This window comes from Petromyzon marinus, chromosome 5 (genome assembly GCF_048934315.1).
Source record: "Petromyzon marinus isolate PM22_M1 ecotype Great Lakes invasive population chromosome 5, UKy_Petmar_22M1.pri1.0, whole genome shotgun sequence".
In the NCBI taxonomy this organism is placed as follows: domain Eukaryota; kingdom Metazoa; phylum Chordata; class Hyperoartia; order Petromyzontiformes; family Petromyzontidae; genus Petromyzon; species Petromyzon marinus.
In genome coordinates this window covers 3,991,721-4,019,500 of record NC_133671.1, presented here as the reverse complement: position 1 = coordinate 4,019,500, position 27,780 = coordinate 3,991,721, and the positions used below count along the sequence as shown (strand labels likewise).

General features: G+C 49.2%; 1 protein-coding gene and 1 long non-coding RNA gene across 2 annotated transcripts in view; one reads left to right on the top strand and one right to left on the bottom strand.

Annotated features, from left to right (window-relative positions):
• Window positions 1-27,780, top strand: part of LOC116938952 (ecotropic viral integration site 5 protein homolog) — a 583,027-nt gene that overhangs the window by 217,999 nt on the left and 337,248 nt on the right. The gene's annotated exons all lie outside the window — the stretch shown is intronic.
• Window positions 15,271-19,277, bottom strand: LOC142913646 (uncharacterized). The gene is made up of 3 exons (XR_012934857.1): window positions 19,201-19,277; window positions 18,032-18,186; window positions 15,271-15,953 (listed from the first exon to the last, which is right to left on the bottom strand). It is a non-coding gene; the product is annotated as an uncharacterized LOC142913646 (long non-coding RNA).

The following is a 27,780-nucleotide window of genomic DNA, read 5'->3' as shown; positions in this document are numbered from 1 at the left end:
CTCATCGGCTTTGCCTGCATCCCTCCACGGATGTTCATCTTCGGTGGGGGCATAAGTAACCACGACCACCATTCCTCGCCTCCGGTTGATGGGAAGGCGAGCCCAAAGTAGCCTGGGGCTTACAGCTTCCCACACCTCACCACCACGCTCCCACGCCCCCTTCATTCTTTTGTTCAAAAGAAGACCCACACCCTGTTGTTTTGCAGTCTGCTGCCCCGAGTAGAGGACTGTCCACCCCTCATGGTGGCAGGAGCTAGAGCCGGTCCACCGGACCTCCTGAATGCCGCATAGATCCAGGCGGTACCGGTCCAGCTCCCGACAGAGGAGTGGCAGCCTCTCCTCTGCAGTGAGCGTTCGAACATTCCACGTGGCCACCCGTAGTGGCTTTTCGTTGTTTCTGGAGTAGCCCCGAGGGTAGGTATTCAATCTCCTGGCTCCGCCAATTGAGGTTTGGCCAGGAGACGTCATAGACGCCTGGCCCCCCGGGGCCTCCGGCACAAGCTTAGTTGTTACATATTTCAGTTTAATTCGTGGTTTCGTGGTAATTAATTGAAGGTGAAGGGGTTACCAGCCCCTCGCACCCGTCCAGAGCCCCCGTTTAGCCCCTGTGGTGGACACATATGCCATGAGGGGAGGAGCCAATCAAAATTGGATCTCCCCCCACAGCGCTGTCCACGACAGAGTTGCCCGTCCGTGTTACACACACACACACACAGTGCTCCAGTGTTACACACACACACACAGTGCTCTAGTGTTACACACACACACACAGTGCTCCAGTGTTACACACACACACACAGTGCTCCAGTGTTACACACACACAGTGCTCCAGTGTCACACACACACACACACAGTGCTCCAGTGTTACACACACACACAGTGCTCCAGTGTTACACACACACACACAGTGCTCCAGTGTTACACACACACACAGTGCTCCAGTGTTACAATCACAGTGCTCCAGTGTTACAATCACAGTGCTCCAGTGTTACAATCACAGTGCTCCAGTGTTACACACACACACAGTGCCCCAGTGTTACACACACACAGTGCCCCAGTGTTACACACACACAGTGCCCCAGTGTTACACACACACACAGTGCTCCAGTGTTACACACACACACACAGTGCTCCAGTGTTACACACACACACACACAGTGCTCCAGTGTTACACACACACACAGTGCTCCAGTGTTACACACACACACACACAGTGCTCCAGTGTTACACACACACAGTGCTCCAGTGTTACACACACACACACACAGTGCTCCAGTGTTACACACACACACACACAGTGCTCCAGTGTTACACACACACACAGTGCTCCAGTGTTACACACACACACAGTGCTCCAGTGTTACACACACACACAGTGCTCCAGTGTTACACACACACAGTGCTCCAGTGTTACACACACACAGTGCTCCAGTGTTACACACACACACAGTGCCCCAGTGTTACATACACACAGTGCTCCAGTGTTACACACACACAGTGCTCCAGTGTTACACACACACAGTGCTCCAGGGTTACACACACAGTTCCCCAGTGTTACATCAACACAGTGCTCCAGTGTTACACACACACAGTGATCCAGTGTTACACACACACAGTGATCCAGTGTTACACACACACAGTGCTCCAGTGTTACACACACACACAGTGCTCCAGTGTTACAAACACACACAGTGCTCCAGTGTTACACACACACACAGAGTGCTCCAGTGTTACACACACACACAGTGCCCCAGTGTTACACACACAGAGTGCCCCAGTGTTACACTCACACACACACACAGAGTGCCCCAGTGTTATACTCACATACACACAGTGCTCCAGTGTTATACTCACACACACAGTGCTCCAGTGTTACACACACAGTGCTCCAGTGTTACACACACACACACAGTGTTCCAGTGTTACACACACACAGTGCCCCAGTGTTACACACACACAGTGCCCCAGTGTTACACTCACACACAGAGTGCTCCAGTGTTACACACACAGTGATCCAGTGTTACACACACACAGTGATCCAGTGTTACACACACAGTACTCCAGTGTTACACACACACACAGAGTGCCCCAGTGTTACACTCACACACACACAGAGTGCCCCAGTGTTATACTCACACACACACACAGTGCTCCAGTCTTACACACACAGTGCTCCAGTGTTACACACACAGTGCTCCAGTGTTACACACACACACACAGTGCTCCAGTGTTACACACACACAGTGCTCCAGTGTTACACACACACACACACACAGTGCTCCAGTGTTACACACACACACACACACAGTGCTCTAGTGTTACACACACACACACAGTGCTCCAGTGTTACACACACACACACAGTGCTCCAGTGTTACACACACACAGTGCTCCAGTGTTACACACACACACAGTGCTCCAGTGTTACACACACACACAGTGCTCCAGTGTTACACACACACACACACACAGTGCTCCAGTGTTACACACACACACACAGTGCTCCAGTGTTACAATCACAGTGCTCCAGTGTTACAATCACAGTGCTCCAGTGTTACAATCACAGTGCTCCAGTGTTACACACACACACAGTGCCCCAGTGTTACACACACACAGTGCCCCAGTGTTACACACACACAGTGCCCCAGTGTTACACACACACACAGTGCTCCAGTGTTACACACACACACACAGTGCTCCAGTGTTACACACACACACACAGTGCTCCAGTGTTACACACACACACAGTGCTCCAGTGTTACACACACACACAGTGCTCCAGTGTTACACACACACAGTGCTCCAGTGTTACACACACACAAACAGTGCTCCAGTGTTACACACACACACAGTGATCCATTGTCACACACACACACACAGTGATCCATTGTCACACACACACACAGTGATCCAGTGTTACACACACACAGTGCTCCAGTGTTACACACACACAGTGCTCCAGTGTTACACACACACACACAGTGCTCCAGTGTTACAAACACACACAGTGCTCCAGTGTTACACACACACACAGTGCCCCAGTGTTACACACACACACAGTGCTCCAGTGTTACACACACACAGTGCTCCAGTGTTACACACACACACAGAGTGCTCCAGTGTTACACACACACACAGTGCCCCAGTGTTACACACACAGAGTGCCCCAGTGTTACACTCACACACACACACAGAGTGCCCCAGTGTTATACTCACATACACACAGTGCTCCAGTGTTATACTCACACACACAGTGCTCCAGTGTTACACACACAGTGCTCCAGTGTTACACACACACACAGTGTTCCAGTGTTACACACACACAGTGCCCCAGTGTTACACACACACAGTGCTCTAGTGTTACACTCACACACAGTGCCCCAGTGTTACACACACACAGTGCCCCAGTGTTACACTCACACACAGACTGCTCCAGTGTTACACACACAGTGATCCAGTGTTACACACACACAGTGATCCAGTGTTACACACACAGTACTCCAGTGTTACACACACACACAGAGTGCCCCAGTGTTACACTCACACACACACAGAGTGCCCCAGTGTTATACTCACACACACACACACAGTGCTCCAGTCTTACACACACAGTGCTCCAGTGTTACACACACAGTGCTCCAGTGTTACACACACACACACACACTGCTCCAGTGTTACACACACACAGTGCTCCAGTGTTACACACACACACACACAGTGCTCCAGTGTTACACACACACACACACAGTGCTCTAGTGTTACACACACACACACACACAGTGCTCCAGTGTTACACACACACACAGTGCTCCAGTGTTACACACACACACACAGTGCTCCAGTGTTGCACACACACACACAGTGCTCCAGTGTTACAATCACAGTGCTCCAGTGTTACAATCACAGTGCTCCAGTGTTACACACACACAGTGCCCCAGTGTTACACACACACAGTGCTCCAGTGTTACACACACACACACAGTGCTCCAGTGTTACACACACACACACACAGTGCTCCAGTGTTACACACACACACAGTGCTCCAGTGTTACACACACACACAGTGCTCCAGTGTTACACACACACAGTGCTCCAGTGTTACACACACACACACACAGTGCTCCAGTGTTACACACACACACACACAGTGCTCCAGTGTTACACACACACACAGTGCTCCAGTGTTACACACACACACAGTGCTCCAGTGTTACACACACACACAGTGCTCCAGTGTTACACACACACAGTGCTCCAGTGTTACACACACACAGTGCTCCAGTGTTACACACACACACAGTGCCCCAGTGTTACATACACACAGTGCTCCAGTGTTACACACACACAGTGCTCCAGTGTTACACACACACAGTGCTCCAGGGTTACACACACAGTTCCCCAGTGTTACATCAACACAGTGCTCCAGTGTTACACACACACAGTGATCCAGTGTTACACACACACAGTGCTCCAGTGTTACACACACACAGTGCTCCAGTGTTACACACACACACAGTGCTCCAGTGTTACAAACACACACAGTGCTCCAGTGTTACACACACACACAGAGTGCTCCAGTGTTACACACACACACAGTGCCCCAGTGTTACACACACACACAGTGCCCCAGTGTTACACACACAGAGTGCCCCAGTGTTACACTCACACACACACACAGAGTGCCCCAGTGTTATACTCACATACACACAGTGCTCCAGTGTTATACTCACACACACAGTGCTCCAGTGTTACACACACAGTGCTCCAGTGTTACACACACACACACACAGTGTTCCAGTGTTACACACACACAGTGCCCCAGTGTTACACACACACAGTGCTCTAGTGTTACACTCACACACTGTGCCCCAGTGTTACACACACACAGTGCCCCAGTGTTACACTCACACACAGAGTGCTCCAGTGTTACACACACAGTGATCCAGTGTTACACACACACAGTGATCCAGTGTTACACACACAGTACTCCAGTGTTACACACACACACAGAGTGCCCCAGTGTTACACTCACACACACACAGAGTGCCCCAGTGTTATACTCACACACACACACAGTGCTCCAGTCTTACACACACAGTGCTCCAGTGTTACACACACAGTGCTCCAGTGTTACACACACACACACAGTGCTCCAGTGTTACACACACACAGTGCTCCAGTGTTACACACACACACAGTGCTCCAGTGTTACACACACACACACACAGTGCTCTAGTGTTACACACACACACACAGTGCTCCAGTGTTACACACACACACACAGTGCTCCAGTGTTACACACACACAGTGCTCCAGTGTTACACACACACACACACACAGTGCTCCAGTGTTACACACACACACAGTGCTCCAGTGTTACACACACACACACAGTGCTCCAGTGTTACAATCACAGTGCTCCAGTGTTACAATCACAGTGCTCCAGTGTTACAATCACAGTGCTCCAGTGTTACACACACACACAGTGCCCCAGTGTTACACACACACAGTGCCCCAGTGTTACACACACACAGTGCCCCAGTGTTACACACACACACAGTGCTCCAGTGTTACACACACACACACAGTGCTCCAGTGTTACACACACACACACAGTGCTCCAGTGTTACACACACACACAGTGCTCCAGTGTTACACACACACACAGTGCTCCAGTGTTACACACACACAGTGCTCCAGTGTTACACACACACAAACAGTGCTCCAGTGTTACACACACACACAGTGATCCATTGTCACACACACACACACAGTGATCCATTGTCACACACACACACAGTGATCCAGTGTTACACACACACAGTGCTCCAGTGTTACACACACACAGTGCTCCAGTGTTACACACACACACACAGTGCTCCAGTGTTACAAACACACACAGTGCTCCAGTGTTACACACACACACAGTGCCCCAGTGTTACACACACACACAGTGCTCCAGTGTTACACACACACAGTGCTCCAGTGTTACACACACACACAGAGTGCTCCAGTGTTACACACACACACAGTGCCCCAGTGTTACACACACAGAGTGCCCCAGTGTTACACTCACACACACACACAGAGTGCCCCAGTGTTATACTCACATACACACAGTGCTCCAGTGTTATACTCACACACACAGTGCTCCAGTGTTACACACACAGTGCTCCAGTGTTACACACACACACAGTGTTCCAGTGTTACACACACACAGTGCCCCAGTGTTACACACACACAGTGCTCTAGTGTTACACTCACACACAGTGCCCCAGTGTTACACACACACAGTGCCCCAGTGTTACACTCACACACAGAGTGCTCCAGTGTTACACACACAGTGATCCAGTGTTACACACACACAGTGATCCAGTGTTACACACACAGTACTCCAGTGTTACACACACACACAGAGTGCCCCAGTGTTACACTCACACACACACAGAGTGCCCCAGTGTTATACTCACACACACACACAGTGCTCCAGTCTTACACACACAGTGCTCCAGTGTTACACACACAGTGCTCCAGTGTTACACACACACACACACACTGCTCCAGTGTTACACACACACAGTGCTCCAGTGTTACACACACACACACACAGTGCTCCAGTGTTACACACACGCACACACAGTGCTCTAGTGTTACACACACACACACACAGTGCTCCAGTGTTACACACACACACAGTGCTCCAGTGTTACACACACACACACAGTGCTCCAGTGTTACACACACACACAGAGTGCTCCAGTGTTACAATCACAGTGCTCCAGTGTTACAATCACAGTGCTCCAGTGTTACAATCACAGTGCTCCAGTGTTACACACACACACAGTGCCCCAGTGTTACACACACACAGTGCCCCAGTGTTACACACACACAGTGCCCCAGTGTTACACACACACACAGTGCTCCAGTGTTACACACACACACACAGTGCTCCAGTGTTACACACACACACAGTGCTCCAGTGTTACACACACACACAGTGCTCCAGTGTTACACACACACACAGTGCTCCAGTGTTACACACACACAGTGCTCCAGTGTTACACACACACACACAGTGCTCCAGTGTTACACACACAGTGCTCCAGTGTTACACACACACACAGTGCCCCAGTGTTACATACACAGTGCTCCAGTGTTACACACACACAGTGCTCCAGTGTTACATCAACACAGTGCTCCAGTGTTACACACACACACAGTGATCCAGTGTTACACACACAGTGCTCCAGTGTTACACACACACAAACAGTGCTCCAGTGTTACACACACACACAGTGATCCATTGTCACACACACACACACAGTGATCCATTGTCACACACACACACAGTGATCCAGTGTTACACACACACAGTGCTCCAGTGTTACACACACACAGTGCTCCAGTGTTACACACACACACACAGTGCTCTAGTGTTACAAACACACACAGTGCTCCAGTGTTACACACACACACAGTGCCCCAGTGTTACACACACACACAGTGCTCCAGTGTTACACACACACAGTGCTCCAGTGTTACACACACACACAGAGTGCTCCAGTGTTACACACACACACAGTGCCCCAGTGTTACACACACAGAGTGCCCCAGTGTTACACTCACACACACACACAGAGTGCCCCAGTGTTATACTCACATACACACAGTGCTCCAGTGTTATACTCACACACACACAGTGCTCCAGTGTTACACACACAGTGCTCCAGTGTTACACACACACAGTGTCCCAGTGTTACACACACACAGTGCCCCAGTGTTACACACACACAGTGCGCTAGTGTTACACTCACACACAGTGCCCCAGTGTTACACACACACAGTGCCCCAGTGTTACACTCACACACAGAGTGCTCCAGTGTTACACACACAGTGATCCAGTGTTACACACACACAGTGATCCAGTGTTACACACACAGTACTCCAGTGTTACACACACACACAGAGTGCCCCAGTGTTACACTCACACACACACCGAGTGCCCCAGTGTTATACTCACACACACACACAGTGCTCCAGTCTTACACACACAGTGCTCCAGTGTTACACACACAGTGCTCCAGTGTTACACACACACACACAGTGCTCCAGTGTTACACACACACAGTGCCCCAGTGTTACACTCACACATACAGTGCTCCAGTGTTACACACACACACACAGTGATCCAGTGTTACACACACACACAGTGATCCAGTGTTACACACACACAGTGCTCCAGTGTTACACACACAAACACAGTGCCCCAGTGTTACACTCACACAAACAGTGCTCCAGTGTTACACACACACACAGTGATCCAGTGTTACACACATACACACAGTGCTCCAGTGTTACACACATACACACAGTGCTCCAGTGTTACACACACACAGTGCTCCAGTGTTACACACACACAGTGCTCCAGTGTTACACACACACAGTGCTCCAGTGTTACACACACACAGTGCTCCAGTGTTACACACACACACAGTGCTCCAGTGTCACACACACACAGTGCTCCAGTGTTACACACACACACAGTGCCCCAGTGTTACACACACACACAGAGTGCTCCAGTGTTACACACACACACACACAGTGCTCCAGTGTTACACACACACACAGTGCTCCAGTGTTACAAACACACAGTGCCCCAGTGTTACACACACAGTGCTCCAGTGTTACACACACACACACAGAGTGCCCCAGTGTTACACTCACACACACAGTGCTCCAGTGTTGCACACACAAAGTGCTCCAGTGTTACACACACACACAGTGCTCCAGTGTTACACACACACAGTGCTCCAGTGTTACACACACACACAGAGTGCTCCAGTGTTACACACACACACAGTGCCCCAGTGTTACACACACAGAGTGCCCCAGTGTTACACTCACACACACACACAGAGTGCCCCAGTGTTATACTTACATACACACAGTGCTCCAGTGTTATACTCACACACACAGTGCTCCAGTGTTACACACACAGTGCTCCAGTGTTACACACACACACAGTGTTCCAGTGTTACACACACACAGTGCCCCAGTGTTACACACACACAGTGCTCTAGTGTTACACTCACACACAGTGCCCCAGTGTTACACACACACAGTGCCCCAGTGTTACACTCACACACAGAGTGCTCCAGTGTTACACACACAGTGATCCAGTGTTACACACACACAGTGATCCAGTGTTACACACACAGTACTCCAGTGTTACACACACACACAGAGTGCCCCAGTGTTACACTCACACACACACAGAGTGCCCCAGTGTTATACTCACACACACACACACAGTGCTCCAGTCTTACACACACAGTGCTCCAGTGTTACACACACAGTGCTCCAGTGTTACACACACACACACACACTGCTCCAGTGTTACACACACACAGTGCTCCAGTGTTACACACACACACACACAGTGCTCCAGTGTTACACACACACACACACAGTGCTCTAGTGTTACACACACACACAGTGCTCCAGTGTTACACACACACACAGTGCTCCAGTGTTACACACACACACACAGTGCTCCAGTGTTACACACACACACACAGTGCTCCAGTGTTACAATCACAGTGCTCCAGTGTTACAATCACAGTGCTCCAGTGTTACAATCACAGTGCTCCAGTGTTACACACACACACAGTGCCCCAGTGTTACACACACACAGTGCCCCAGTGTTACACACACACAGTGCCCCAGTGTTACACACACACACAGTGCTCCAGTGTTACACACACACACACAGTGCTCCAGTGTTACACACACACACAGTGCTCCAGTGTTACACACACACACAGTGCTCCAGTGTTACACACACACACAGTGCTCCAGTGTTACACACACACAGTGCTCCAGTGTTACACACACACACACAGTGCTCCAGTGTTACACACACAGTGCTCCAGTGTTACACACACACACAGTGCCCCAGTGTTACATACACACAGTGCTCCAGTGTTACACACACACAGTGCTCCAGTGTTACATCAACACAGTGCTCCAGTGTTACACACACACACAGTGATCCAGTGTTACACACACAGTGCTCCAGTGTTACACACACACAAACAGTGCTCCAGTGTTACACACACACACAGTGATCCATTGTCACACACACACACACAGTGATCCATTGTCACACACACACACAGTGATCCAGTGTTACACACACACAGTGCTCCAGTGTTACACACACACAGTGCTCCAGTGTTACACACACACACACAGTGCTCTAGTGTTACAAACACACACAGTGCTCCAGTGTTACACACACACACAGTGCCCCAGTGTTACACACACACACAGTGCTCCAGTGTTACACACACACAGTGCTCCAGTGTTACACACACACAGAGTGCTCCAGTGTTACACACACACACAGTGCCCCAGTGTTACACACACAGAGTGCCCCAGTGTTACACTCACACACACACACAGAGTGCCCCAGTGTTATACTCACATACACACAGTGCTCCAGTGTTATACTCACACACACACAGTGCTCCAGTGTTACACACACAGTGCTCCAGTGTTACACACACACACAGTGTCCCAGTGTTACACACACACAGTGCCCCAGTGTTACACACACACAGTGCTCTAGTGTTACACTCACACACAGTGCCCCAGTGTTACACACACACAGTGCCCCAGTGTTACACTCACACACAGAGTGCTCCAGTGTTACACACACAGTGATCCAGTGTTACACACACACAGTGATCCAGTGTTACACACACAGTACTCCAGTGTTACACACACACACAGAGTGCCCCAGTGTTACACTCACACACACACCGAGTGCCCCAGTGTTATACTCACACACACACACAGTGCTCCAGTCTTACACACACAGTGCTCCAGTGTTACACACACAGTGCTCCAGTGTTACACACACACACACACAGTGCTCCAGTGTTACACACACACAGTGCCCCAGTGTTACACTCACACATACAGTGCTCCAGTGTTACACACACACATACAGTGATCCAGTGTTACACACACACACAGTGATCCAGTGTTACACACACACAGTGCTCCAGTGTTACACACACAAACACAGTGCCCCAGTGTTACACTCACACAAACAGTGCTCCAGTGTTACACACACACACAGTGATCCAGTGTTACACACATACACACAGTGCTCCAGTGTTACACACATACACACAGTGCTCCAGTGTTACACACACACAGTGCTCCAGTGTTACACACACACAGTGCTCCAGTGTTACACACACACAGTGCTCCAGTGTTACACACACACAGTGCTCCAGTGTTACACACACACACAGTGCTCCAGTGTTACACACACACAGTGCTCCAGTGTTACACACACACACAGTGCCCCAGTGTTACACACACACACAGAGTGCTCCAGTGTTACACACACACACACACAGTGCTCCAGTGTTACACACACACACAGTGCTCCAGTGTTACAAACACACAGTGCCCCAGTGTTACACACACAGTGCTCCAGTGTTACACACACACACACAGAGTGCCCCAGTGTTACACTCACACACACAGTGCTCCAGTGTTGCACACACACAGTGCTCCAGTGTTACACACACACACAGTGCTCCAGTGTTACACACACACACACAGTGCTCCAGTGTTACACACACACACAGAGTGCTCCAGTGTTACACACACACACAGTGCCCCAGTGTTACACACACAGAGTGCCCCAGTGTTACACTCACACACACACACAGAGTGCCCCAGTGTTATACTCACATACACACAGTGCTCCAGTGTTATACTCACACACACAGTGCTCCAGTGTTACACACACAGTGCTCCAGTGTTACACACACACACAGTGTTCCAGTGTTACACACACACAGTGCCCCAGTGTTACACACACACAGTGCTCTAGTGTTACACTCACACACAGTGCCCCAGTGTTACACACACACAGTGCCCCAGTGTTACACTCACACACAGAGTGCTCCAGTGTTACACACACAGTGATCCAGTGTTACACACACACAGTGATCCAGTGTTACACACACAGTACTCCAGTGTTACACACACACACAGAGTGCCCCAGTGTTACACTCACACACACACAGAGTGCCCCAGTGTTATACTCACACACACACACAGTGCTCCAGTCTTACACACACAGTGCTCCAGTGTTACACACACAGTGCTCCAGTGTTACACACACACACACTGCTCCAGTGTTACACACACACAGTGCTCCAGTGTTACACACACACACACACAGTGCTCCAGTGTTACACACACACACACAGTGCTCTAGTGTTACACACACACACACACAGTGCTCCAGTGTTACACACACACACAGTGCTCCAGTGTTACACACACACACACAGTGCTCCAGTGTTACACACACACACACAGTGCTCCAGTGTTACAATCACAGTGCTCCAGTGTTACAATCACAGTGCTCCAGTGTTACAATCACAGTGCTCCAGTGTTACACACACACACAGTGCCCCAGTGTTACACACACACAGTGCCCCAGTGTTACACACACACAGTGCCCCAGTGTTACACACACACACAGTGCTCCAGTGTTACACACACACACAGTGCTCCAGTGTTACACACACACACAGTGCTCCAGTGTTACACACACACAGTGCTCCAGTGTTACACACACACACACAGTGCTCCAGTGTTACACACACAGTGCTCCAGTGTTACACACACACACAGTGCCCCAGTGTTACATACACACAGTGCTCCAGTGTTACATCAACACAGTGCTCCAGTGTTACACACACACACAGTGATCCAGTGTTACACACACAGTGCTCCAGTGTTACACACACACAAACAGTGCTCCAGTGTTACACACACACACAGTGATCCATTGTCACACACACACACACAGTGATCCATTGTCACACACACACACAGTGATCCAGTGTTACACACACACAGTGCTCCAGTGTTACACACACACAGTGCTCCAGTGTTACACACACACACACAGTGCTCCAGTGTTACAAACACACACAGTGCTCCAGTGTTACACACACACACAGTGCCCCAGTGTTACACACACACACAGTGCTCCAGTGTTACACACACACAGTGCTCCAGTGTTACACACACACACAGAGTGCTCCAGTGTTACACACACACACAGTGCCCCAGTGTTACACACACAGAGTGCCCCAGTGTTACACTCACACACACACAGAGTGCCCCAGTGTTATACTCACATACACACAGTGCTCCAGTGTTATACTCACACACACACAGTGCTCCAGTGTTACACACACAGTGCTCCAGTGTTACACACACACACAGTGTCCCAGTGTTACACACACACAGTGCCCCAGTGTTACACACACACAGTGCTCTAGTGTTACACTCACACACAGTGCCCCAGTGTTACACACACACAGTGCCCCAGTGTTACACTCACACACAGAGTGCTCCAGTGTTACACACACAGTGATCCAGTGTTACACACACACAGTGATCCAGTGTTACACACACAGTACTCCAGTGTTACACACACACACAGAGTGCCCCAGTGTTACACTCACACACACACCGAGTGCCCCAGTGTTATACTCACACACACACACAGTGCTCCAGTCTTACACACACAGTGCTCCAGTGTTACACACACAGTGCTCCAGTGTTACACACACACACACACAGTGCTCCAGTGTTACACACACACAGTGCCCCAGTGTTACACTCACACATACAGTGCTCCAGTGTTACACACACACACACAGTGATCCAGTGTTACACACACACACAGTGATCCAGTGTTACACACACACAGTGCTCCAGTGTTACACACACAAACACAGTGCCGCAGTGTTACACTCACACAAACAGTGCTCCAGTGTTACACACACACACAGTGATCCAGTGTTACACACATACACACAGTGCTCCAGTGTTACACACATACACACAGTGCTCCAGTGTTACACACACACAGTGCTCCAGTGTTACACACACACAGTGCTCCAGTGTTACACACACACAGTGCTCCAGTGTTACACACACACAGTGCTCCAGTGTTACACACACACACAGTGCTCCAGTGTTACACACACACAGTGCTCCAGTGTTACACACACACACAGTGCCCCAGTGTTACACACACACACAGAGTGCTCCAGTGTTACACACACACACACACAGTGCTCCAGTGTTACACACACACACAGTGCTCCAGTGTTACAAACACACAGTGCCCCAGTGTTACACACACAGTGCTCCAGTGTTACACACACACACACAGAGTGCCCCAGTGTTACACTCACACACACAGTGCTCCAGTATTGCACACACACAGTGCTCCAGTGGTACACACACACACAGTGCTCCAGTGTTACACACACACACACAGTGCTCCAGTGTTACACACACAGTGCCCCAGTGTTACACACACACACAGTGCTCCAGTGTTACACTCACACACACACACAGAGTGCCCCAGTGTTACACTCACACACACACACAGAGTGCCCCAGTGTTATACTCACACACACACAGTGCTCCAGTGTTACACACACACACAGTGCTCCAGTGTTACACACACACACACACAGTGCTCCAGTGTTGCACACACACACACAGTGCCCCAGTGTTACACACACACAGTGCTCCAGTGTTACACTCACACACAGTGCCCCAGTGTTACACTCACACACACAGTGCTCCAGTGTTACACACACACAGTGCTCCAGTGTTACACACACACACACAGTGCTCCAGTGTTACACACACACACCCAGTGCTCCAGTGTTACACACACAGTGCCCCAGTGTTACACACACACACAGTGCCCCTGTGTTACACACACACAGTGTGCTCCAGTGTTACACTCACACAGAGTGTGCTCCAGTGTTACACACACAGAGTGCCCCAGTGTTACACTCATACAGAGTGTGCTCCAGTGTTACACACACACAGTGATCCAGTGTTACACACACACAGTGCTCCAGTGTTACACACACAGTGCTCCAGTGTTACACACACAGTGCTCCAGTGTTACACTCACACACACACACAGTGCCCCAGTGTTACACTCACACACACACAGAGTGCCCCAGTGTTACACTCACACACACACAGTGCTCCAGTGTTACACACACAGTGCTCCAGTGTTACACACACACACAGTGCTCCAGTGTTACACACACACACAGTGCCCCAGTGTTACACTCACACACACAGTGCTCCAGTGTTACACACACACACAGTGCTCCAGTGTTACACACACAGTGCCCCAGTGTTACACACACACAGTGCCCCAGTGTTACACTCACACACACACACAGTGCTCCAGTGTTACACACACACACAGTGCTCCAGTGTTACACTCACACACACATAGGGCCCCAGTGTTACACACACACAGAGTGCCCCAGTGTTACACACACACAGAGTGCCCCAGTGTTACACACACACACAGTGCTCCAGTGTTACACACACACACAGTGCTCCAGTGTTACACACACACACAGTGCCCCAGTGTTACACACACACACAGTGCTCCAGTGTTACACTCACACACACAGTGCTCCAGTGTTACACACACACAGTGCTCCAGTGTTACACACACACACAGTGCCCCAGTGTTAAACACACACACAGTGCCCCAGTGTTACACACACACACAGTGCTCCAGTGCTGGAGCCGTGTGTACCCTGGATGACGTGCTCAGGGGAGATGGTCTTGCGCTGCGCATGGGCGCACGCCGTGTTCGCCTCGCTGGACACGTGGCGCACGAAGCGCGTGCACGCCACGCGCAGCAGGTCTCGTGCGCCCGCCGTCAGGCGCAGGCACGGCACCAGCTCGCCCACGAGGTGGCGCTGCACGGACGCGTAGGGCAGCGTCACCTGGTCGGCTTCGTGCGCCGGACCCCCGACCCCCAGCGGACACGGCATTGCCTCCTTCTCACCGATCTTACAAAAGTACCGCAACGACGCACAGATCAGAACGCTGGGCTACGTACGGTGCGAAAGAAGTTCAACAGGCAACAACGTTCATCGCTGCCTCCCCTCCACCCCGTAGGGCCTCTTGAATAGACTGTTGGGGGCCCAGTGCTGTGCGCGGGTACCAATGAAGGCTGGCACGGCGCCCGAGGCGGGTGGGTGGGTGATTAACACCACGCCCGGTCGTCTTTGCCTCCCTAGTGCTGATGCTTACTAGCCGCACCAGGTACTCATTTAAGGTCGAGATGACCTAAGGCCCTGGGACCGGTGCAGACATTCGTCACCGGTGTTGGGCAGTAAGTGGCAATCGAACTCGGGTTGCCGGGTTCGTAACGCAGTGAGCGCCAACCACTACACCACTGAGGATGCGCTTCGAATTCATCGACTGAACGTATTCAACCCGCACTGGCCAGCCTGGTGAAGTATGGTCAAACTGCCTTCATCCAGCAACAATTGACAAAAGCGCCTAAAGGAAAAAAGATATACTTTATAGCATTCCTTCTCTCTCGCCTCCTCAATTAGCTCGAGTGTAAGAACTCCGCACAACTTTCACCGATTTCAAAGTCTACTGTTGAAAACCTTGAGTTCGACGCGTAATGGAAGATATAAATCCATAGATCGACGATGCATTGACAGGAGGCTAATGGCGAGCCATTAGTCAGCATTCTTCAAAAGGCCATGCAGCAAACAGCTGATGGCTTACTCATTGTTTTTTTCGGTAAAGTCTCGTATGTAGAAATACAATAAAATTATATTAAAACAAAACAATTACGACGTTTCGATCACAACACAAGCGATCTTCATCAGGTGTCAATAACAAATCATAGAGGTAAATACAAGAAGATGAGAGACGAGAATTCAACAAACCTAAGAAACATTATGTGAAGCACAACCAGTCAGGCCAACAACACAGTTAGACACTTCCTGGCGGACCACGAATTTCAGAAGAATCTTAAATTTCGTGTTCAACCTCTGGATTGCACCTACCAGCATAGAGTGAACAAATACGAGGTACAAAGTCAGCAGAAATACATATACAGGCCCACCAAGAGGCAAGGAGGGAGGAAAGACGCCTTCCCTTCCTCCAGGCATGGAGAGCGAAGCAGAGCTTTACAGAGAATCCAAACTTTTTTTTTTTACCAGGTAAGGCCCACTGAACTATATGGCTCTTTTTCAGAAGCACCCTGGCCACAAATCATAGCTCAACGAAGTGGCTTATCATGTGGAAATGTATAGCAGCCAAATACTCGAAACGTGTGTTGATTCTAAACGTTTAGGGGGAAAACCAGAGGAGCCAGGAGAAAACTCCACACGACCAGGGGGAGAGACGCGCACGTTCCAAATATACAACAGGCGTCAGGGTCGGCATCTAACCCACGACCTTCTTGCATACGAGGCGAGGGAGTTCATACAAATAAAACACGTGTGGTTAATACAGACTTGATTCTTTGCAAAAGGAATGTATTTGTCGTCAACATCTTAACACCTCCTGTTTTTTTGCCACAAAGGGTAAAACCCATAAATATTTTTTATAATCTATTCGTGAGACATTTGGATGACGTGTACATCGGAAATGTTTTTGCATATTTGTTGCATACGTAATTTTTTTTGTATCTCATCTTGCCCGATTTTGCGATCGCTTTGTAATCACGAAGATGTTAAATGTCAGTGCTGCTGCCGCCGCACAGTAGCAAATAGATTCTACCTTATAAAACTGTAAATGTGGCCGAAATGTACACCCACTAGTAAACGATGAAGGTTGGGAAAACATTTGGCACGTGGTTTGAACTGTTGGACCAACGATGGCCGAACGTTCCACGTTTACCGGGCAGTCCCTTAGTAAAATGTCCTTTCAATTGTGATGGAGACGGCAGATTGGCTCAGCCGGCTCGTTCAAATGAATCTCTTTAGGGGGGACTTTTGTCGACACTGGAGCACGTGCTCAAATCGATGAACAAACAATATCGGCAACAATTACAGTGCAGGCTACACGGCGAGTGGACACAAGTCCCCTCCTGCCACGAGCAAGGCTCATTGCCGTACAGTACCGGTGTCAGAAGGTCACGGACGGGAAGGTCACGGACGGGAAGGCCCTGCCGATATCTCTTTCGTTGTTACAATTCTGTGATGACAACCACGGGCGGTGGTGGTGGCCGCTTGTGGGTTAAGTGAGCCCGATGGTCTTGGCCTGCTCACGCGATGGCTTACAGACACACACAAAGCCGTCGAGCATCGTCATTATCACCACCACCAACCACCACGTGCTAGTTCATGCCATGGCGGTCACCGTTCACTCGTGCCGTGCGTAGGGTGGGTGGGTGGGGGGGGGTCACAGATGGTTGACAAACACCACAAAAAAATATTCCACTGTGGAATGTGTGCAGCGAGTACAGCAGCGTGAAGACTGGTGGGACCGGAAGGGCGAGAGGTTCTCATCTCAGTCTCTTTTGAACAGTGCCACATCCCACCCCACTCGTTCAACACCCGAGAGCACGGATGTAATTCTCACGGTCCTTAGTGCCCCAATGATTGAGGCACATTGCTGGGCATCCGTGATAAAGAGCTTCACAGCACTTGGTCGGATTTTCCGCAGTCTATACGATTCTGACATTGCAATTCATAACCCTTGCAACATTAATGATCATTATCAGAATGCTAAACTTTCGAAACCACAATGAAAACCACCATTATCATCAAGCACAGTGTAAGCTGCCAATGTACCAGATTCATATAGCGTGCATCACAATACAAATTCGCGTCATTGTAGATTACATGACGGTAACACAAAAACACAGTACGAGTCCCTCGCATATCTGTACCCCTCCACATTAAAAAAGTCCTACAACATCCCATCGGTCACGCGGCCTTCCTCCTGGGAGTGGGGAACTTCAGCAGGCACGAGTTCCAACCCACAAAGCACAAGTGGGCTGACTTGTTCGAGATATCCACTGCTGGTGGAGTGCCCAACGTGAACGCACAAACACCGTGACGGGCGTGGTGCAGGAGTGTAGGAGTGTCGTGTGTAGGAGCGGAGCGTTGTAGTGTGTAGGAGCAGTGTAGTGTGTAGGAGTGTAGTGTGTAGGAGCAGTGTCACGTGTAGGAGCAGTGTCGTGTGTAGGAGCAGTGTCGCGTGTAGGAGCAGTGTAGTGTGTAGGGGGAGTGTTGTGTGTGGGAGGCGTGTTGTGTGTAGTAAGTGCACTTCACTATCGTAACGCACGATATGCGAGTGCAGCTGTTGGACGCCGGCACGTGGCTTCACACGTGGCGTCGTATCGCCCTTTAAATACAGTAGCGTCACGTGACGTCTCCGGTTGTCGGAGTTGCGGGGGGAGGGATGGGGGTTGGGGAGGTGAGGGGTTGGGGGGGGTGAGTGGTTGGGGGGGTGAGGGGTTGGGGGGGGTGGGGGGGTGAGGGGGTGAGGGGTTGGGGGGTGAGGGGTTGGGGGGTGAGGGGTGGAGGGTTGTTGGAGACTCTCACTTCTCCTTGTCGTATGGCTGCTGATGTTCGATGCAGGGCAACAACTACAATTTCACATTCAGGTGGTGGTCAAGCAAGCAGACAACCGCGTCAGGAGCCAGCTGAGTGGAGTATCGCAGTGATGTATTTTTGTGGATCGGGCCATTGCGTCGTTACACGTTGTACTACGGTGTGTTCAGGATGACCACAGCCGTATTTGCATTTGTGCATCAGGGCATCCGCATCTACTGCCGTGGTTTGTTAAGTGGATGCGGTTTAGGGTGGACCGTGAGCAGCTTCGTGGAAGATTAAACCCAGCGACCTTCTTCGTTGGGCTCTTTCACAACAAGCTGACTTCTTTTGAACTCCCATTCCGCTCTCAAAGACTCTTCACTCAAGAGGCGGAGTAGATGCTCTGTCGTTCAAGCGCGCACCCACACGGATGGTTTGCGTTGTCCTCGGATCACAATACCTCTGGGTGAGGGCCACCCCACAGTCGTCACCATGCACCACGGTCCCCCGTGATGGCAACAATCCCTCTAAGCGGCTGACCTCACCGCTCCATCTCCACGAAGGTCGCCTGCTCCGTGCGTCTTCTCTACCTTGGGCTGCCATTCTTGTCACTCGTCTCGTCCATCGACCAAATAAATATAATCGGTGACATTTCGAGGAATGGCCCTTCAGAGCACATGGTAATACCACGGGGCTTGATGTAAAAGGTTTTTATATTTGTTAAATAGGTATATGAAGTTATCTAATAGTATCTATTAAGTACTTTCATTTTAACACGTAGGCTTTCGCGACCAATATCATCCATAAGTTTTTTTTGTTAGATCGCGTAAATGTGTCGTTAAAACCCGCCACACACGACAGAAAACTAGTAAGGGTTGTCACGTAAACAGGACATGCACAAAGAAGATACACCCCTTTGTCCCATCGTCTCTACTATCAACTCCCCCACCTACAAACTGGCACGTTTTCTTGCTGATATACTGCGACCTTTCACCGGAAAAACCACCTCTGCGGTACTAAATTCTACTCACCTGGTATCGACAATCAAAGGCATTTCCCTGTCCCCAGACGACCTGCTTGTCAGTTTTGATGTGGTGTCCTTGTTCACCAAAGTCCCGGTACCTGACACCATCGCTATCATTGAAGACCTGGTTCATCAAGGACTGCATACTGATGTACCCCCCCTGGTGAGACATTGCTTAACCAACACATACTTCACCTGGAATGGAACTTCCTACAAACAAACTGAGGGCACCCCAATGGGCTCCCCCCTATCTCCGGTTGTAGCCAATGTATTCATGGAAAAATTTGAAACTGACGCCATCCAGACTGCCACTCTACGCCCGAACTTATGGAAGAGGTACGTTGATGACACCTTTGTCATCTGGCCACATGGCCAGCCTGCTCTAGACCAATTCCGCGACCACATCAATTCCATACACCCAGCCATCAGATTTACCATGGAGGTCGAAAAAGATGGCAAACTACCCTTTTTGGATGTCTTAATTAAAAGGAGACATGATGGTTCAATGAGCCACTCTGTCTACAGGAAAGCTACCCATACAGATGCTTACTTGAAACCGGATTCCCACCACCATCCATCCCAGAAGAACTCCCTCATCAAGACTCTATACCATAGAGCCCAATGCATTTCCGACCAGGAACACATTACCAGTGAACTCAAGCACGTACACCAGGCTCTCAGGGCTAATGGTTACTCCGACTACACAATCCGCAAAGCCATCACTCCAGTCATGAAGAAGGATTCTCTTGTGGAGCCACTCAAAACCATCACCTTACCCTACATTGCAGGGGTCACTAAAAAGATCTCCAAAATCCTGAATAAACAAGATCCAGGTCCGATTCAACACAGTACATAAAATCCGTGATTTAGTTCCATCTGTAAAAGATGCTGTTCCAGACATACAGTACCCGGGCGTTTACAAACTAAAGTGCCTCTGTGGGAGTAGCTACATTGGAGAAACCAAACGACATATCTCGGACCGCATCCGCGAACATAAAGCAGACTTGAAACACGGTAGGACGAACTCCTCTGCCGTGGCAGATCACTGTTATAATTCAGTGGGCTCACATGACATTGACTTCTCCAAGACGGAGGTTCTTTGCAAACCAACCGGCTACCATGAGAGATTCGTTCATGAGGCCATTCACATATACAAGCACAGAGACAATTTCAACCGAGAAGATGGATTCTGGCTTAGTAACCACTGGAAAGATGTTTAAAACCATTTCTGTTCTTAATTAATTGTATTTTTACGATGACCTTCAGACCGCAGCTCTTTCGCCAGCATTGACTCTTAATACCTCTCACACCACGGTTAATGGTATGGTTTACAACATGGAGTATAATAGCGCCTCGCAGCTGTCTCTCTCCCCCTCCTCGGTTCCGACCATGGATGAACTCGTCCGTCTGAACGGGGCCCGTAGCTATCCGTGGTGCTAAAGTTGAGGGTAAGAATCCACCCATTTTTTCGCCATATAGCATTGTGATATATAACGACTTATTGTTGGTAGCTTAGCTGATTGGAGAATATAGAGTTTATTGATAACATTAAGGTAATTTATATTTTAGTTTTTTATTGGTTCACTATATAGTACTGTGAATAGCTCAGATGTGTAGGCCTTGACTTCAACATAGTCATTTCTGTGACCAGTTACTAGCTAATCACTCAGTTATTTCAATGCTAAATTCGCCTAGTTATTTCAATGCTAAATTCTCCTGTTTGATTTGTACTAAGTGCCTCGGTGAATGTGTATGCTCTGACTTTAACGTAGCTATTTCTGTGACCAGTTACAAGCTAATCACTCAGCTATTTCAATGCTAAATTCTATGCTAATTCCTTTGTCAAGGGGTGCCTCTGCGGATGTGTATGCTTTAACTTAGCTATTTCAATGCTAAATGCTATGCTAATTCCTTTATCAAGGGGTGCCTCTGCGGATGTGTATGCTTTAACTTTTAACATAGCTATTTGTGACCAGTCACAAGCTAATAATTCAGCCATTTCAATGCTAAATTATATGCTAATTCCTTTGTCAAGGCGCTTTGTTCCTCTCACACAGCTTAAAGGCCGTGATCTGAACGTGGCTCTTTCACTCCAGCGCTGTCCTACCAGACAGTCTCGTCCCTTCACCTGATGAAGGCCGCTTGTGTTGTGGCCGAAACGTCGTGAGAATATTATTGTGTTATTTTATTTTATCAATTTATTATTTTATTCTCATTCTACGTGACTTTACCGAAAGAACCAAAGAAGAGGACATGCCAATTCGTCACTAGTACAGCACACCGGTGTGTTGGAGAGCCAAGCCACATTTAAAATCGGAGTATCATGTTTCGTCAGTAATTACAACTAGCTCCACCAGGCGACAGCAAAACGTCGTACTCAGATTGTAAATGTTGTGGCTTGGCTCTCCAACAACCGGTGTTGCTGTACTAGTGACGAATTGGCCACGTTCTGTTTACGTGACAACCCTTACTCGTTGGCTGTGTCGGGTGGTGGTGGGTTTAACGACACATTTATATATTTACGCGATCTAACCAAAAAAAAAACCTCTATAATGGAAGTACCTTCATATAAACAAAAGGATGAGTGAATAAACGCATTTATGTTAAAAGTAAAATTATTAAAATGTTGCCGGCACAATGCATTATGGGAAGGTTTGTGCTTGCAGGGCGGTGTTCTTCACTGCAAGGCCCGCGGGCCACTGGCGGCCCCTGGTAGCCTTTCGTCCTGCCCCTGCCGTGCGGCCCTCCGACAATACACAAAGGGCGAAAACACCCCCCAGCATCATCATCGCGCTGCTGTCAAACCCCCAATGGTTTCAAATGTGGCGAAAACGTGTTTTGGTTTTGGCCATGTTTTTATTTATTGTAGTACGGAGTTAGACTGATGGCCTTAATCTTAGTTGTCTTGTGGTTGTTGTTGTTAGACTTGCATCCCACTGGGATTTTTGCACACAGCGTTGGTGTACGGTGCTATTTCAGGAATATGTTTTTTTCCTGGATTTTCTGTTTGCACAGTCACATAATCACTTTAAGATGTTTTCTTGTTCATGTTTTTGTTTGTTGCGGTTGCACCCGATTCAAGAGCCGAATGGCTCACAGGGCTATACCAAATAAATGAACTATGAACTGCTGATGTCTCCTTCGGTGAAAGTGGCCTCTGAAAATTAGTGAAGGACCCACCGGTAGAGGGCAAGGCGCGGCCCCACTGGCAGGACATTCCTCATCAGCGTTGTTGAGTGCACTACTGGACAGCAGGCGAGGTCCAAACCCCACCTCGACATGGTACTTGAGATGAAGGGCCACACAGCATCACACAAACCACGTTGGTTTCCATCAGAGCCGTTTTGACATTTTTCCGGGATTATCTAAATCACAAAAACGCACGAATAGTTTAGCAATGTTTAATCACCAAAGCAGTACACGTACGTACTCAATACACACATTTTTAGATTTTATAATAATAGGCTCACACCGTCGTAATAATTCTGTTCTATATAGGATCTACATTGCACCCTTTCCACCAGGTAGGGAATCACACTACTCGCACTCCTCACCACTGTGTGTGGACCTCCCACCAGCAGCCAGAGGAGAGACATCACCAACGCAAGCTTTCATACGCACCGCTCTCAATCGCTTCTGTTACGCAGTTATCTTGCCCGTAGTTATTTACTCTAATTCATATTTGCTTAATCTTCGCCGACTTCTATTTGCTTGAGTTCGCCATGACATCGATTGGTTTCACTGTTGTACTCTGCTCTTTAATTTTTTCTGCTTTTGCCACTTTGGCCACCCAGCTGACTCTTGCAAAATGAAAGTCGCTCCAGGCCTCGAGTTCTCACCCTGGTTAAACAAAACCATCTTGAACCTGAGTCACTCCCTTAGGACAACTTACGCAATACCAGATGGTACAGTGAGGGGAAAAAAGTATTTGATCCCCTGCTGATTTTGTACGTTTGCCCACTGACAAAGAAATGATCAGTCTATAATTTTAATGGTAGGTTTATTTTAACAGTGAGAGACAGAATAACAACAACAAAATCCAGAAAAACGCATGTCAAAAATGTTATAAATTGATTTGCATTTTAATGAGGGAAATAAGTATTTGACCCCCTCTCAATCAGAAAGATTTCTGGCTCCCAGGTGTCTTTTATACAGGTAAGGAGCTAAGATTAGGAGCACACTCTTAAAGGGAGTGCTCCTAATCTCAGCCTGTTACCTGTATAAAAGGCACCTGTCCACAGAAGCAATCAATCAATCAGATTCCAAACTCTCCACCATGGCCAAGACCAAAGAGCTCTCCAAGGATGTCAGGGACAAGATTGGAGACCTACACAAGGCTGGAATGGGCTACACGACCATTGCAAAGCAGCTTGGTGAGAAGGTGACAACAGTTGGTGCGATTATTCGCAAATGGAAGAAACACAAAAGAACTGTCAATCTCCCTCGGCCTGGGGCTCCATGCAAGATCTCACCTCGTGGAGTTGCAATGATCATGAGAACGGTGAGGAATCAGACCAGAACCACACGGGAGGATCTTGTCAATGATCTCAAGGCAGCTGGGACCATAGTCACCAAGAAAACAATTGGTAACACTACGCCGTGAAGGACTGAAATCCTGCAGCGCCCGCAAGGTCCCCCTGCTCAAGACAGCACATATATATGCCCGTCTGAAGTTTACCAATGAATATCTTAATGATTCAGAGGACAACTGGGTGAAAGTGTTGTGGTCAGATGAGACCAAAATGGAGGTGGAAACATTATGCTTTGGGGGGGGGGTTTCTGCTAAGGGGACAGGACAACTTCACCGCATCAAAGGGATGATGGACGGGGCCATGTACCATCAAATCTTGGGTGAGAACATCATTCCCTCAGCCAGGGCATTGAAAATGGATCGTGCATGGGTATTCCAGCATGACAATGACCCAAAACACACGGCCAAGGCAACAAAGGAGTGGCTCAAGAAGAAGCACATTAAGGTCCTGGAGTGGCCTAGCCAGTCTCCAGACCTTAATCCCATAGAAAATCTGTAGAGGGAGCTGAAGGTTAGAGTTGCCAAACGTCAGCCTCGAAACCTTAATGACTTGGGAGAAGATCTGCAAAGAGGAGTGGGACAAAATCCCTCCTGAGACGTGTGCAAACCTGGTGGCCAACTACAAGAAACGTCTGACCTCTGTGATTGCCAACAAGGGTTTTGCCACCAATTACTAAGTTATGTTTTGCAGAGGGGTCAAATACTTATTTCCCTCATTAAAATGCAAATCAATTTATAACATTTTTGACATGCGTTTTTCTGGATTTTTTTATTGTTATTCTGTCTCTCACTGTTCAAGTAAACCTACCATTAAAATTATAGACTGATCATTTCTTTGTCAGTGGGCAAACGTACAAAATCAGCAGGGGATCAAATACTTTTTTCCCTCACTGTACATCCTACATGCGCCTAATTAGGCCACGACAACTTCGACATCACCCCTGTGGACACTTCTATCACCGTGTGCCCCTGGACACCGCAGCACCACAGAGCAGCCGCCACACATCAGACCATCCACCTGCCAGTAGCCCTGGTGAAGATGACTGCAATCCGCAATCTTCCAGTCGTCATGTGTAGAAGTAGCCGTTGTAGGTGCTCTTCTTGTGCCGGTCCTTGACATTCACCTGCTCAAAGGGGCACTGGGACGGCAGGGGAGACGCCGCTTCAGCGTGTGCGGCCGTGTGCCAGTGTCAACGTGAGGGTAACCACATCCCTGTGTCCGCGTACATCATACACGTACACTTAGACACGGTTGGTACTCAAACACCAGCATACATCGGCTCGGGAAATAAGAGGGAATAAGAGGGAACGGAGGGAAAAGGAGTGGAGAAATGGGAGAGACGAGGGAGACAGATGCTGCATCAGGCCATTTATGGACTCAGTCTATTGTCCTATCATCTCATAGCGTCCCTGGCACGTAATCATATGTTACACAGTGGCAGTGGGGGGTTCCAAAATGCCGATTTATTACTAATAAACCCCAAGGATCAGATCGAAATCCCTAATTTCGATCGGATCATTGGGGGGGCGGGGGCACGTGCCACCCCCCCCCACTGGCTCCGCCAGTGCATACAGTAGAACGTCAACTGGGGTGCGCGCACCCCCTGGAGGTGCGAGACACGGCCAGATTTGTTTAGAAGGTAAATCATCGAAAACACAAATAAAGCATGGCCACGTAAGTACAACTACTTTGTTTCATCAAGCCCCATGCATTTATTAACATTACAAAAGTTGTAACCATCGAGAACCAAAGAAGTAGAAGACTGCAGTAATGGTGAAGAACCACTGCTCGAATAGAATGGTGATGAGACAGCAACTCGGTCGCCACGTGCGTTACTTTTCGCGCGCGTTCCTACTGCTGTCGTGATCATTGGATAAATCAATGGTGTGCGCGAATACAGGACAGTGTGAAAAAGAGCTTCATAGCTCATCGGATTTTTTTTCCCATGAATAAATAAAGATTCTGATTCTGTGCCCAACCGGGGGTATGTGAGAGTCGCCTCTGGCCCTCGGAGAGGAGACGCATGTTGAACGTCATTCACGCACCGTTTGTAGCCAACTGTGCTCATCGGAGGTGCGGGGGAAGGACAACAAACTAAACACAACAAGCAGTTTTAAAGAGCCATTAAGAGGTTTTTTTGGGTTAGATCGTGTAAATATAAACGTGTCCTTGAACCCGCCACCACCTGACACAGCCAATTAGTAAAGGTTTGTGACGTAAACAAAACATGCCAATTAGTTACTAGTTCCGCACACCGGTGTGTTGGAGTATAGCCACAACATCTACAATTCGAGTACTGTGACGTTTCACCGGTAATTACAACCAGCCTCACCAGGCGACAGCCAGAAATGTGGAAAAATCCTCCTGTTTCGCGGTCTTAAATAGAGGGATCAGTTTTAAAGACATGCATTTTCAATCTAGATTTGAAAGTGCATAGCTCCAGTGCCTTCCTCATATTGGAAGAGCGTTCCAGACGGTTCTCCACCCGCGCCATGGGACCGTGTGCGTGTGCTGTGCGACTGGCCGCTGCGTGCGTACGTACGTACGTGCCTGCAGGCCAAGCCGCAGCACTTCCCACGCAGCAAGTGAGAGCGGCTCGTGAACACGGAGTAGCCGGACACGGGGTCCACGTACGTGTCCTTGCCTGCCTGCACGCACGCACGCAGCGTTTCCATTCCACAAGGTCCCGCGCGTGTCAGTTACTGCGCTGCGATGGTATATCACAGTTCATTGAGTCATCGATGGTGGACGGCAGGATGGGGGTGGTGCAGTG